At 37.5% G+C, this 13,463-nt stretch overlaps 1 long non-coding RNA gene across 5 annotated transcripts in view; it reads left to right on the top strand.

Moving 5' to 3' along the window:
- LOC126955655 (uncharacterized) overlaps window positions 1-13,463 on the top strand; it is a 66,070-nt gene that overhangs the window by 27,413 nt on the left and 25,194 nt on the right. For all 5 annotated transcript variants that reach the window (XR_007726018.1, XR_007726017.1, XR_007726015.1 and 2 more), the window contains 2 exons: window positions 9,358-9,403; window positions 12,043-12,158. This is a non-coding gene — a long non-coding RNA (uncharacterized LOC126955655). The remainder of the gene's footprint in view (window positions 1-9,357; window positions 9,404-12,042; window positions 12,159-13,463) is intronic.

The following is a 13,463-nucleotide window of genomic DNA, read 5'->3' as shown; positions in this document are numbered from 1 at the left end:
CCCAAGTCCAGCAAGGATTTTTGGTTGGAATTTTTGCCAGAAACCAAGCTTTAAATCTTGTTCATCACGTCCTCTAAGTGGTAGCTAAATGGGATCAGCAAAACTAACCCAACAGCCACTTTGCACACACTTTAACCTCCAATGAAGTTATGGCAGTTGTGTCTCCAGCATTATGTCTAAGAGAGTCATGGGGGGAAGATGAAGAGAATATGGGAAGAACGAAGTAGGTAGCAAGTTGATAAAGTTATGAATGAAAGCAGAGTAAAGGTGGGCAAATGAATATGAGAAGGGGTCTGTTCCCTACTGAGACTTAGGTCACTGGTGGAGAAAAATATGTGGAAAGGTACAAGGGCCTAGTGAAGTAAACACGGGCACAATCTCTTTTCTTCTAAGAGTCTTTCAGTTTTCCTTTCATTAAATGTTTTTCTTTTTGAAAATGACATCTCAGAAAATTGTCTTTTTTTTTCCCCACGACATCCTTGTTAGATCTCTAGCATATGATACTAATATAAGGAAACCTATCGTGAGATGTATTATGAGACCAAAGAAAACCAGTGGGTGACGTATTTCCTTTTGACTATTAGCTGTTGTGGCTGCACTCTGTGATGAAAATTATGGATAACATAGGATAAAGGCAATATTTAAAATATTGTCTTGTTTTTTTTTGAGATGAAGTCTTCCTCTTGTTGCCCAGACTGGAGTGCAGTGGTGTGTTCTAGGCTCACTGCCACCTCTGCCTCCCAGGTTCAAGCAATTCTCCTGCCTCAGCCTCCCAAGTAGCTGGGATTACAGGTGCCCACCATCATGCCTGGATAATTTTTGCATTTTTAATAGAGACAGGGTTTCACCATGTTGGCCATGCTGGTCCTGAACTCCTGACCTCAGGTGATCCACCTGCCTTGGCCTCCCAAAGGGCTGGGATTACAGGCATGAGTCACCGCACCTAGCCTGTTTTTAAAAATGTTGTTGATGTCCTGGGTTATTATGGAGATATGCACTTACCATATGAGCGTTCATGGGGTAAAGTATATTTGTTCTCAGTGCCTGTATTCGCTTGCTAGGGCTGCCTTAACAAGATACTACAGACTGGATGGATTAAACAATGATAATTTATTGTGTTGGAGGTCCAGAGCCTGGATGTCTAAGACGAAGGTGTCAGCAAGGTTGTTACCTTCTGAAGATTATGGAGAATCTTCCATGCCTCTCTCCTAGCTTCTGGTGGTTTGCCCACAATCTTTGGCTTGTAGAAGCATCACCCCGTGTCTGCCTTCATCTTCATATGGCATTCTGCCTGCCTGTGTGCCTGTGTCAAAATTTCCACTTTTTGTAATAACACTGGGCATATTGGATGAGGGACCTACTCTCCTCCATTGTGATTTCATCTTAAGTAATTAAATCTGCAATCACACTATTTCCAAATAAGGTCACATTCTGAGGTACTGGGAGTTAGGACTTCAACATATGAATTTTAAGGGGACACAATTCAATCAATAACATTGCCAGTTCAGGAAAATTTAACTTAATTTACTGTTCTTGGAAACCTATCATTTAGGTTGAGGGTTCTTTCTTGGATAGGACTTCTTAATGAATAAAACCCATTAACTTAAAAACTTTTAATTAATAAAGTACCATTTCCAAGCTACCTACATAGAAACTTTCGCATGTATCTCACATGGAAAAACCTACCTATATTAAGTGAAAGTCGTCATCCAAGTAAATTTGTAATGAGTGAAGAGGGCACAGGTGAACACAGGAGTCCAAGTTGTTCCTCCCATACGTCAGTCCTAAAATCAAAAAGTCGTCTTTCAGTGTCAATGTCAGGTCCAAGTTGCCTGAAGAAATCCTAATGGTTTGTTTTTGTTTTTGTTTTTCCAAGATAATTACTGTCTGGGCTAATGGTCTGTTTTTGATAGACTGTTTCTATCTTGACTGGATAAATTCTTTCCAAGTCTGTCTTCCCCGCTTCTCCTATTGGTTAAAGGAAATCCTTTGTGAAGCTTGTCTGCAATCTCTAGATATGAGGTCTTAGAGGTAACAGAGAATCTACTCATTCTTTTCTGTACACTTCATCTTTAAGGAGCAGGGGAGGCTGGGGAGAGGTAATTCCATTTCTGTTTTATCTCTAGAATACATACACACACCCTATGAAAACATTTAGTCCTAACCAAGTATACTCCACACCTATCACCCTCTCCCTACCCCCGACACATGCACACACACACAAGCTCTCTCTTCCTGTGTTGTGGGAAACTTTTAGGGGCAGTTGCATATGAAATGTTCATTAAAACTGCCTGAGCAGTTTGAGGCTATTGTATTATACTTGAAAATGAAGAGTATCTTATTTTTAACATTGAACTGTTAACGCATGCAGGGAATTGGGAAGAAATGTGAGTCTGACTAATAGATGATTAGAGAAAAAGCCATAGGGTTAACTGGAGTACAAACAGCAAGAGAATCATGAAAGTAATTTTATTTGGAGTTTTTGAATAGCTAAACTTTCAAATTTGTTTTTTAGATTCTGGTAGGAAAATATACAAGCTGTTTCTCCTCCCCTAGAAAAAGCTGATATCAGAAATAAGTCAAAATTATAGGCATATTTTTTCCATTTACTAAAATTCTTATAGAATAAGGACTTCCAATTATCCAAGGAGGAATTTTGAATATTATGCATGTGTGCTTGCACGACTGAGAATTTTTGTGTCTATTTTTTGTAAAAAATATAAAATACATGTATTTATAGAAGGGAAAGTTTAAAAAGTAAAATTAAAAAGTAAAATAAGGTAAGGTGTGATTATTTATTTTGAGCTTATTTTAGATTTTTTCTTTCAAAATCATGAATTTAAAAGAAAATAGAATTTGTTCAAATATTTCAAGATTGCTTTTAATAAGTACCATCAAGGCACTATTCCTTTCTTGTGAGACCTTGCCCCTGGTTTCTGTGGCACCATGAGAGTGATTCAATAGGAGCAAATGAACAGTTACACACAAACACACACCCAGGCACACTTAAATGTTGGCATTCCTCTTTGCAAGTCTCACATCCTTAAAGACAGAGTTAATGTTTGTGCTAAAGATAGTGGTGTTCACTGAACATTCCGTTGCTGTCCATATTTCTCAACTTCCTTGCAATTATGCAGGACCTTGTGATTTGTTTTGGTCAATGGTTGTGTGTGGGAATGATGTGTAATGTTTGCCATTTTAACATAGCAGATGTGTAATGTTTGCCATTTTAACATAGCAGCCTACTCAGCTAATACAAAGGTTTTACACAGGATATACCACAACACGCTTTAACTGTTCAAATATCCACAATTTTATCCTCCTAGTGTGAAAAAGATCTAAAGGTATATTCTGACGGTCATGGACTCTCAGTCCTGGGTCGTCTTTCTAGCTGGGGAAGAGGAGGAGGCTGACACATCTTTCTAGCTGGGAGGTCTATAATTTTTTAAAAGACAGACAAATTAGAGCAACTGGCCCATTGTAAGAGGACAAGGTGGCCACTTACATAGAATTTTAGGGTGCTAACTGATGCCATTTTCACTTAGAGCACACTAGGGCTACACAGAATATTAATTATCTTAGCTTAATTTAAACACATTTTTAAACTTCCAGTTCACATGTTTAACATTGAAATGTTTAAGCATTTGAATCCTTCTGCTGCATTTTAAAGATTCAACACTGGCAGCCGTTGCATTATCTCAACAGAAAATGCACCTTAAAATCAATTAGGCTCATTCCATTTGAATATGCAACTCGTGTTAAATAAAACATTTAAATATTCCCTTCAAAAATTAATGTTTGACAATTATTGGGCCTACTAAAATTATCTTCCAAGAAAGCAATTGCTCAAAGAAACAGCATAAGAGGAAGAAACTGGCCCTACTTCATGTTGCCGCAGGACAGCCCACCTTCCTCTCTGTACTGTGATGTTTGCAAGATTGCAGCTTCTATGACACTCAATAATTAGGAATATAATCAGTCATTTTCATTGCTGTAAATAGTGCATTGTAGAGTCCCCACCAGCATTCTGCTTCACCATCTGAGGTCCCAATTAAAATCAAAGGAGGAAGAGAGGATCTACTACTTGAAAGTATCCCACTGATTCATTGTTAAAAAAATTTTTTTTTGAATAGTTTTGTTCCAGTCATACCAGCTGGAAGTGATTTCCCTTTAACTATTAAATAGAACTTTCTCTTTTGGCCTTCGGTAACACTTGCATTTATCTCCGGCTTAGTTCATTGCAGCAAATGTTTCTAATATTTCAGAAAACTCCAAGTGCAAATCATTAATATAGAAACATGAAAGACATTTAATACCATTAATCCTTCCCCACAATTTAAAAGATTACATTTAAATTAAAATTTAAATATAGGATGAAATAGGATTAAAGATTAGGGCTATCTGCTTTAGAACCAAAGGTATAATTCTATGTATCTCTTGGGTATGGCAGCTAAGGAAATGCAAAAACTTTGTGTTTTCTTAACTAAAGGAGCTATTGAGAGGGGAAACCTGTTAGTTCTCTGCATCCAAAAGGCTGACTACATTTTTTTTTAATATATACAGATGTTCGTAGTTTGAAATATCAAGACTCATAGAGTTGAGCTGACAAATTTAAAACTCTGCAATTTTGGATTTACAAGCACTATGCTAAGCACTAGACAATAGTGAAGAAAACTGAACATGAATTGTGTCACCATGGTGCTTGAATAGTGATGGAGACAGAGATTACACTAATAATGTAAAATTATATTTGTGATAAGGACAGTATGTGGTATTTGGAGCCACATCATCATTTAGCCAAGGGATGTGATATATAACTTGCAGACCAGACAAACTTTCCTTGAGAGAGTGATGATAGAGATGAAATCTGAAGGTTTACTTTTAGCAAATGAAGTGGGAGGGGAGACACTGTAAGAATTTAGCAAATGAAGTGTCCAGGCAGAGACAACAGTATGTGTTAAGGACTTGTGTTCAGATGATATGCAGACATTGCATTTTTCAGCTCTCGAAGTTTGATTTGAGTCCTTTTCCATTATCTCCCATGTCTTTGCATGCGTAAATCTTCTTGAATATATGGCATGTAGTTATACTAACTGATTTGATGTTCTTGTCTACTAAATCTGTATTGTTTCTAAGTCTATTTTTATTGATTGATTTTCCTCTTTATTATGGGCTATATATTCCTGCTTCTTTGTAACGATGGTAAGTTTTAATTTTATGCTAGAAAATGTGAATTTTACCTTTTTGGGAGTTGCATATTTTTGTATTTCTATGCATATTCTTGAATTTTGCCCTAGGATGCTGTTAAATTACATAGAAACAGTTTGCTTCTGTTTTTTGTTCTTAAGATTTGTTAAGTGGGACCAGAGTAGCCTTCAGTAGCCAATTTTGACCTTTTAGTAAGGTAGTAATGTTTTTTGTATTCTATCCAATGCCCCTTGAATTAAGAGGGTTTCCAGTCTCACCGGTGGGCACACAAGCTATTCTCAGCTCTGGGTGAGCCCTAGGGGTTATTTCCCCTGATCCTTTGGGTGTTTCTTTTTCCAGCCTTGGATAATTTACTCACATGCATATCCTGATCAATATTTGCCTGAATACCCAAGGGGGATCAGACAAACATGCATGAGAGCCCTCCCTTCATGGCCTTCCTCAGGTCCATTTTGTCAGCGCATGCACACTATGTAAATTTGTGCATATTCAAAGAGGTTGAGGCAATGCGGAGTTTTTAAAGGCAAATGAGGAGGATTACCTAGGTTTTTTTATTTGTTTGTTTGTTTTTAAATCAATCATCCTTGGCTACAAAGATCAATAAAAAGGGCAAATCAGTCCAAGGTTAAACAGAAAGTTGCTGGGCAGACGCCCTTGCAGAAGCATTTACTGGACAAGGTTGTGGTGACCTTTGTGCAAGGTTGTGGTTTTTGCAGTCTGTTTTTCTAGTTGTTGTTATCAGACAAACATGCATGAGAGCCCTCCCTTCATGGCCTTCCTCAGGTCCATTTTGTCAGCGCATGACACAAGTAACTCCATTTTGATTCTGACAGCTTTGACAGCCTTGTGAACTCTTGCTTCCTTGGCCTCCTTGAACTCTCAGCTCCATCTCCTCAACTCAGGGAAGTCAATGGACTTCTAGGTTCTTCATCTTTTTTTATTTTGTCCTGCTATAACAACATACAAGAGACTGGGTAATTTATAAAGAAAAAAATTAATTTTCTCACAGTTCCGGAAGCTGAAAAATCCAAGATCGAGGCACTAGCAAGTTTATTGTCTGGTAAGGGTTGCTCTCAGCTTCCAAGATAGTGCTTGATTGCTGCATTCTCTGAGGGGAGGAAAACTGTCTTCTCACATGCGTGGTAGAAGTAGAAGGTGGAAGGGCATTCTCTGAGGGGAGGAAAACTGTCTTCTTACATGCATGGTAGAAGGTGGAGGGGCAAGTGTGAAGCATCTTTTATAAGGGCCATAATCCCACTCACAGGGGAGGAGCTCTTATGGTCTAATTGCATGTTAAAAGCTCCACCTTTTAATACTTTCACATTGGCCAGTAAGTTTTAACACCTACATTTTGGAGAGGACACATTCAAACCATTGCACCCTCCCTATACTGCAGCCTGGAAACTCTTCAGGCAGTGAACTGATCCAACTACAGGGCTCACCTTGGTTGCTTTCCTTGTCACAGGAATTGCAATCCTGTGCTACCAGTGTCTACAAACCATTGTTTTATGTCTTGTTCACTTTTGTGGTTGTTTCACATGGAAGGGTAAATTAAGTCCCTGTTATTCCATGATGGCAGGAAGTGGAAGTTTGAAAGACTGATAAAACACCTATGTGGCTAGAATTACATGCTGCCAGATGAGACCAGAGGAGTAGAGTAGCAGCCAGAAGATTTTCCAATCTGAAAAATATTAATGCATCTTTTTCTCTTTGCCTTTTCATATACACAATGTGTAGATGCCACCATAAGGCACCTGTTTACTTGGAGCAGGGGATGTGACATAAAAGAGATACAGAAGCATCCTTATGTTATTTTGATTATCATTTTTATTATTATTATTTGAGACAGAGTCTGATTCTGTCACCCAGGCTGGAGTTCAGTGGTGCAATCTCAGCTCATAGCAACCTCTGCTTCCTAGGTTCAAACAATTCTCTTGCCTCAGCCTCCCAAGTAGCTGGGACTATGGGTGCCCACCACCTTGCCTGGTAATTTTTGTATTTTTTAGTAGAGACAGGGTTTCACCATGTTGCTCAGGTTGGTCTTGAACTCCTGACCTAAGGTCATCCACCCTCCTTGGCCTCCCAAAGTGCTGGGATTACAGGCATGAGCCACAATGCTCAGCCTGCTATCTTGATATTGAGGGTACAAGGTGAACTGGGAGACCTGGAGAGTCTAGCATGTAGCAAAGAGGGCATGGTACTTGGGGATTTGGTATGCTCAAGGCTAGCAGAAAAGAAGGATGATGGGAACAGTAGCACTTTATGATAACTACTGGGAGAGTCCTGTAACAACCACTTCATGCACAGGTCAGCCAGGACCCACAGAACTCTGAGGGGTTTCAAACAGTCTTATTTCTCCATCCTCCAGCAGCATGAGATCTTGTGTTATCTTTACTTTTCTCATAAACTTCATTGTCATCTAGGAGGAAGGTTAAGAGAGGGTAAAAACTCTGATTTGGGATTTTCCTGGCTCATTTAAACAGCCTAAGTTACTTAGAGACTGTTTAAATGAGCATGCATCAAAATTTCTCCATCTTTTGACTTACCAGATTCTTTTTCCTCTGATACTTCTGAAGATGAGGTCTTTTAAGTAAATGAGGTCTTTTACTGATGAGGTATTTGAAGACCAGAACAGTAAATAGAAAATAAAGGAGTTTTTTATATTTTTATTTTATTAGTTTTTTTTTTTAACATATCTGAATGTTGTGTGAGTAAATCTGCAACCTCACCATAAAGTTAAGAATTTCTGTTTTAATAATGGAGAGTCAGTTATGTTTTTTAAGCATAGGTAGTTGGTGTGAGGGACAGGATCATATTGGTGTTTTCAAAAGTTTGAAGTGCATTTCAGAAGTTCACTCAGCCAAAGTAAGTGAACTATTAAAGCTTAGAGATCTTTCAGAGACTATTAGGTAAATGCAAAAACTGATTGAAAATACTCAGATTTTAAGAAAATATTTATGATAATCCTTAGTATATATTTATATATATATTTATATAAATATTTATTTATTTATATGTATATTTATATCTGTAGAGTTTACCACTATTCCAAGGCACCTAGATGACCATGCTACTAATATAATAATGTTAGAAGAAAGGCAAATCTCATTTTTATAAATGCTAACCCATTTTGAATACAAACCACTATCTTTTAAAATTTCTCATCTCTTTTCAGAGGAAGAACCACCTAATCCAAGAAATTAAAAAAAAAATTATAATAGTTATTTTTACCACATGTATCAAAGTGCATTGCCTAAGGCCATGTGCTCTTTCAGTAAGCGAAAATCCATAAAAATAATTCTATACTAAGAGGTATATCACCATTCTTTCTCAAGCTGGAGGCTCCATCCTTACCTTGGGCATTCCCAAGTGTCCAATCCGATTGTTAACAACTGTCACAATTTATGAAGTTCTTTGAATATACCTTATCTGGATGGTTGGTAAATCAGCATAATAAGGATATTTGGCCCTTGAATTAATTAGTAGCTGCTTGATTTGACTAATCTCTTCTAGTCCCTACTTCAGCTGGTACTATCTTGTAAATCTTACTTAAGGAAATGGCTGACTCAAAGTTTTCTAGTCATTTTGCTTCTTGTTACCAATTGTATTAGTTCTATCTCATGCTGCTAATAGAGACCTACCTGAGACTCGGTAATTTATAAAGGAAAGAGGTTTAATTGACTCACAGTTTAGCAAGGCTGGGGAGGCCTCAGGAAACTTACAATCATGGCAGAAGGGGAAGCAAACACATCCTTCTTCACATGGCAACAAGAAGGAGAAGTGCCAAGCAAAGTGAGAAAAGCCCCTTATAAAACCATCAGATCTCATGAGAACTCACTATCATGAGAACAGCATGGGGGTAACCACCCCCATGATTCAATTACTCCCACCAGGACCCTCCCATGACATGTGGGGATTATGGGAACTACAGTTCAAGATGAAATTTGGGTGAGGACACAGCCAAATCATATCATCAGTGATCCCTTTTCTCATGTACCTAATGCAGGAAGAAAATTGAGGTTTTACATTCTGAAGTGCTATTCCATCTTTAAAAATCAGAACTTTCTTTATGCTTGAATGTCCCATTCCATATTTTAATGTAAGTGTTTTTCAATCAAGTAGATTTCTTTGTATTTTTTTTTTACACAGGTAATATTTGAATATATGATTGTTCAGAAATAATTGAAAGATATAGGTAAGTAAAATAGAATTAAAAAGTCACTTATACCAACAACAGCCTGGAAGTAATCACTGTTATCTTCATCTTACTGTACATTCTTCAGATTTCATATTATTGTTATTTGTAAACATAAAGACATCATGCTTCTTTTGTTTAGCAATGTATTATGAACCTGCTTCTTTGCCAGTAAATATTATTTTAAAACATTATTTTAAAAGGGTGTTCTATTACATGAATATGCCTTACTTTACTTAATAAAGCCCCCATTTTTGGATGTTCAAGTTCTTTTAATTTTTTTTTTTTTTTTTTTTTGAGACGAAGTCTCGTTCTGTCACCCAGGCTGGAGTGCAGTAGTGCGATCTCGGCTCACTGCAAGCTCTGCCTTCCGGGTTCACGCCATTCTCCTGCCTCAGCCTCCCGAGTAGCTGGGACTACAGGCGCCCGCTACCACGCCCAGCTAATTTTTTGTATTTTCGGTAGAGACGAGGTTTCACTGTGTTAGGCAGGATGGTCTCGATCTCCTGACCTCGTGATCCACCCACCTCGGCCTCCCAAAGTGCTGGGATTATAGGCGTGAGCCACCGCGCCGGGCCAAGTTCTTTTAATTTTTAAAAAATATTGCAAACATAGCTACACAATTTAACAAACACAGTTGCAAAAACAGGTAAATGTTTGAGTGTATCATGAACTGCTTTCTTCAAATTAATTGGGAAATATGTAATGAATTGAGATGACTTAAAATTGACCCCTGTTGCCATTTTCCTAATCATGGAAAAGAGTAAAATATATGTTACCTTTCCAACCACATCATAGAAAAATGCCACATAACGATGCTACACTGAGGCATCTAGGGAGTCAATTATGCATCCTCAAACTCCCAGTAGGACTAATTAGGTTTGCATAACCTGTTTCACCATGTGGTTTGGTTCACAAGGTATGGACTGCTTATGACCAAATGACTTATTAAAACATATGTACTCAAACCACTTAAAAACAATAATAATAAAGTTCAACTTGTATAAATCTACTGGGAAAATAAACTACAATTTATAGGACATCTGATAGGAAAAATAGCACCTGTACATTAGCTGTGAATTGTGATTCCATTTTTGGCTAGATCCTGACTGGAGCATACAGGAAGCATGCAGTGATCAGTTTGCTCCCAGAGTCCTCATGGTAAAACACAAGACAGATGAGCTAAGGACTGCATTGTGGAAAGGGTGCCAGGGGGACCAGGGCCACATAGTTCCTCTTTCTTCATTCTCTTTTCTATGTTAAGAAAAGGAGAGAGAGAGAGAGAGAGAGAGAGAGAGCATGAGGAAGAAAAAGGAGAGAGGCAGAAAGAGAGAGAGAGGCACTGATTGACTTGGCTCAGGAAATACTCAAGCAGATAATTTTTGGTTATTTCATCTTTTGGATCCCTGTGTCTTTGACTCTTAGAGGATCAGTTGGAGCAAACAATTTAGAAAGTAAACCCACTAAGCAATAAGCTTTAGGCAATGCGTTTGGAGCCCATCAGAGAGTATAACTATTTTGGTAGTAATTATAAGTGTACAGTGGAAAAGTAAAACTCACATGTCCAGATCTGTCTCTGATTACAAGTCTGAAAGATAGAGAAAATGAGCAGGATAATTTAAAGGCAGCTGGCAAGTGAGTTTTATTTCTAGATGACATTGCCAGAAAGCTCCTCTGGTTTAAAAACATAGTCATAACTTTTAAAACAAATCAAAATGTTAACATTTTTTACTTCCATTTATTTATTTAAAAGATATATTATGCATATATGTGTGTGTGTGTGTGTGTATACACACACACACACACACACACACATATATATACCAGGTATACCAATGTATAATACAGAGGAAATTAATTAATATAAAATGTACCAAAGAATATAGAAAATAATACCATGAATACGCATGGCCAGGCAAAAACTTCCAAGGCTGTTTGTGTTTCCTCACCTATTACTTCATGACATATATAAACATTGCCAAACATTATGTAATAATTTCGTATATTCTTTAACTTTATATAAATACATTTTTTCTGTATGTATTTTTCTGTAACTTGATATTATATTTGTAAGAATCAACCATATTAACACCTGTAGCACTAGGTCATTTGTTATAATGTCTATTTTGTTTGACATTAATGTAACTATATATAGCAATTTTGGTTTTTATAAGTTAGTATATGTTTTTCTATGTAAGTCACAGATTTGTATGTGCTTTAGCTTTATTTTATGTGTGCCTCTTGCTACAATATGAATGTTTGTGTCCCACCAAAATTCAAATGTTGAAACCTAATCTCCAATGCAAGAGTATTAAGAGGTAGAGACTTTGGGAGGTGATTAGGTCATGAGGGCTCCACCCTCATGAATGGGACTAATGCCCTTATAAAAGAGGCTTGAGGGAGTCTGCCCCGTTTCCATGTGAGGACACCTAGAAAGCAACATCTATGAGGAATGAGCTCTATCCAGACACAAATCTGCTGGGAGCTTTAGCTTGAACTTCCCAGCTCCACAACAGTAAGCAACAAATTACTATTATTTTTTTTCTTTCCAGAATAAATGAATTATGATATTACCAGGGTCAAAGTGAATTTGACTTTCAATTTTATACAATCCATCAATGACTATTCTCTTTTTAAAGGCTTGGCAGCTCTTTGGGGGTTGGAAGAAGACCATGAAGCTCTAAGTGCTTCAGAGGAATGGGGTTGCCAAAACAGATGTGAGAGACACAGAGAGGAGGCTGGGCCAGTGCTGAAGGTAAAGATCCAATTCACCGTTCCGGCTAAACTTGATCTTACCGGTAGTTTCAATAAAATAAAGTAACAACTATTTCTCCTAAGAATTTACTATTGACTTTTTAAGAAGCAAATATACCATTGGCTTAGAAAATAATGGGTTATTGTTTTCCTTTTGAATACAGTTTTCTTTTTCTTTTTTACTTTATTTTTCATACCTCCAAGCAGCGCCAGAACAGATGAATTCAGTTTTCTGTGCATGTATTCTCCAGGGAGAGTCGGGGGAAATTTTTTACTTTTGTAGTGGCTGGAAAGTATATGTTTCTTCATAGCAAGGAAAAGTTGTGTATGACACTTCAAAAGTAGAGTCCTTCAGTTCCTCCTGGGGACCAGCGTAGCAGCTGCTATGAGATAAAAGTTTCAATAGACTCTTTGCTCAGAAAAATGGAGAAAATTGAATCCCTTGGAACTAGATATTTATTCCTTGATGTTGTTTAGTTCAGGTTATGATTTCAATGGGAATCTTCAATCAGAACTGTAGTGAAGGTTTATCTTCCTTCAAATGAGATAAATTGGCCAAAATCATCCCCTACTTGCATAAACTTATACAATTTCAGATAACAGTCACTGGTGGGTGATGTTTCTTTATTTTGTATCTAACGCCTGCTCTATGCGTTCTCTCCTCCTAGGGTGTTATTTTGGGTCTGAGTGCAGAAGTAAGAGACATGTGCTAAAAGGTCATCAGTTTAGAACCAGCCCTAGATCTCCTGGGATCCTGCCCAGCTGAATCTTCCTCCTTGTAACATGGGCTTTGGGAATTCATGAGAGATTTAAATAAAGTTAGAGACACTGCGGAAATGAATTCATAGGGCACTGGGGAAATGCTGAGGATATAGGGGCAGGAACTATGGTTGGGGCAGAGAGGAACAGGAGATCTGGAGATATTTATAGCAATAAGTTGTCACTCAGTTCACAGTGGATGACTAAAATGAGGCGTGTCTGCCCTCTGAGCAACCTGAATGGAAGGAAGCGTTTTCACCTTTTATCTGCAGTGAGTGGGTGCTGCACAGAATGTTCAATCAAATCTGAACTGAAAGAAACATTTTAAACTCACACTTCAGGAGATCATAGAATAAACAGAAATTAGCAAGAGATTTTAATTTCAATTTTCTACTTGTGATAGTCACTGGTAAGAAAAAACTATAAAATAAAATAACAATCTATATTCTAGTTAGTCTCAAGCAGAATTTTTGGGGATTGCTATTGAAAGTTCTATATAATCGTTCTTTATATTAAAAGTATATTTGTCTAGGCTTGGTGGCTCACG

This window comes from Macaca thibetana, chromosome 5, assembly GCF_024542745.1.
Source record: "Macaca thibetana thibetana isolate TM-01 chromosome 5, ASM2454274v1, whole genome shotgun sequence".
Classification (NCBI taxonomy): domain Eukaryota; kingdom Metazoa; phylum Chordata; class Mammalia; order Primates; family Cercopithecidae; genus Macaca; species Macaca thibetana.
This window is presented reverse-complemented; position numbering and strand designations above follow the sequence as displayed.